Raw genomic sequence first — 2,608 nt, 5'->3', positions numbered from 1 at the left:
TCCGGAAATTCACACACTACTGGAACCTTGTTTAGCTCAGAAACGTCCACCTTATTTAATCTCGGTTGCCGGGGTATTCTTCCTTCCTTGGCTGATACTCTTATTGTCTTCCCTTGGTGGTGTGTGAGAATCACGGTCCTGTTGAAACAGTCGATAAAACCTTTATTGGTGGTTAGCCAATCCATCCCTAGGATGACATCCAGTCCTTTATTTTCCAATACAATAAGATTTGCGTGAAACTCCAATCCTTCGAGCTCAATGACCACATTCTGACAGTATTTCTGAGTAACTTGCTGAATCCCAGGGGACTTGATGGTTATGGATTTCTCCAAAGGAAGTATCGAAAAATTATTTTGCAAAGCAAAACTTTTCGAAATGAAAGAGTGAGAGGCTCCAGAATCAAACAAAACCATTGCAGGTATTGTGTTGACAGGAAACGTACCGAGTATGATATCCGGAGCATTTTGTGCCTCCTCTTTGGTTACATGGTTCAGGTGACCCTTCCTGTGGTTATTGTTGGGATTGAAATTGTTTCGCTTGGGCGCTGAATTATTGCCGCCGTTGTTCGGCTTTGGGGTTGAACTCCTTGGCTTGGGGCACTGTTTGGCATAGTGCCCTTCTTCTCCACAAGCGTAACAAGTAACGCCGGGGCGATAGGTGAATTCCTTGTCCCTTGCATTAAAATTCTTGATTGGGCGTGAGACATTGGATGAGAATTTGTGTGTACCACCCTTTTGAAAATCTGTCTTGCTTCGGTGATTGCGAGCGTGATTAGTCTGGTCCCTTTTTCGCTTGCGGATATCTTCCAGACTGCGTCTCTCATTTTCCAGAGTAATGGCCTTGTCCACCAGTGTTTTAAAATAAGGAAAAGTGTGCACGACCAGTTGGCATTTAAGCGCGGGCGCCAGACCGTCAAGGAATTTCTCCATCTTCTTGATTTCAGTCATACGCTCCTCATTGGCGTAGCGGGATAATAGGGTAAATTGACTGTTGTAATCTGACACTGTCATGTTCCTTTGTTTGAGGTCATCGAATTCTCTCTTCTTGATTTTCATAATACTCTTAGGAATATGTGCACCACGGAAACCTTCCTTGAAATCATCCCAGGTTATGTCATTTTCGTTGGGATGCATGTGCAGAAAATTCTCCCACCACGATGCGGCTGCTCCTGTGAGATAGTGTGGAGCATATAGTACTTTCTTGAGATCTGAACACTTTGCAATAATTAATTTCCTCTCCATATCTCGAAGCCAGTCCTCGGCTTCAAGAGGCTTGTCAGTGTGAGAAAATGTTTGAGGACGTGTCTTCTGTAGCTCAGATAACTTGGAATGCTGCTGATACTGTCCATGATGATTCCCCATGTTGATGACTTGGTTCATCATCTCACGATGTTGTTGCTGACTCTGCTCATAAAGGCGGCACATTTGTGAAAGTGCCGATTCACTGCCCTGTTGGCTTGACTGTCCCTGAGTGAACTCGTTGTTGGGTTGTGTATCATAATTTTCCTCTGGTGGAGTTGGCATGGAGCGTGTCCAAGGACGAGACATTTTTCACTCTGGGGATATATTTTGTAAAACTCATAAGAAAAGCGGAAAGAGTCGCAAAACAAAACCATAAATGCATAAAGCTGGCAAATAGAAATAAATAACTCAGCTTACTTAAGAAAAACAAATCGACTTGCGCACGGAGAAGGACTGCTCATTACATATCTTACACGCGGGCGGTAATTATACAAAACATCACTCAGGATATGCGTACATAATCCTGACATGTTATTTAGGCTAGTGCACTTCTCCAGATCCTACATGATGCGCAAACAGGCTACTTCTCACAACCTATGTACATATCTTACAAAGCGATACAATACACGGCAGCTAAGCATACTCAGGCAGAGATGTTGACGACCTCCTTTGCCCTGCCGAGGGCGAGGCGTAGCGAGGTTGGGGACTCGACTTCCTCCTCGCTAATGGGCTCCATACGTGTAGTGTTGCGCAGAGTGGACGGAGCGGTTGCCAGGGGCGGAGCAACACGTACAGGAGCGGGCGCGAAGGGTGGTGCAGTGCGCGCTGAAGTGGGTGCAATGACTTGGTTGAATTCTTCGGTAGAAGGCAGGCGACGAGTAGGCGTACAAGATGCTGAGGACGAGACCAAAGTCAGTGGCGGAGCGATGGGTAGGAGCTCCCTCCTGTTGGCAGCACAGCCATGGACTGAGTCCATGCGGGTAGCTACGAAGTCGTCCACCAGGTTGTCGAAGGCTGCCTCCAGGGCCCGGAGATACTCAATGAGCATCTCAAAAGCCTCGTCTCGTTCTCCTCTGGGGCAGGAGTATGCGTAGTGACAGGTGTAAGGCACATGGCACGGAAGATAACGGTAACGACGAGTCTTCATCACGGGAAGGACATCCCTGAGACGAGCTATCGCCTCGCGGGCTGCCATCTGCATAGCATGCCTCTCCGTAGGCATGGCTCTTCCCACGAACCGGAAGCGGCATAACTCACCACGCCCTCCCTTGAACTGTACCGCGGCCTGGTGCATGGTCAGACTGTCGTTGACTCGGTGCTGGCAGAGTGTGAAGACTAGGCGCACGGATGGCCCCATCGCGACCTGA

Source organism: Triticum dicoccoides, chromosome 4B (assembly GCF_002162155.2).
Source record: "Triticum dicoccoides isolate Atlit2015 ecotype Zavitan chromosome 4B, WEW_v2.0, whole genome shotgun sequence".
Lineage (NCBI taxonomy): Eukaryota > Viridiplantae > Streptophyta > Magnoliopsida > Poales > Poaceae > Triticum > Triticum dicoccoides.
This window is presented reverse-complemented; position numbering follows the sequence as displayed.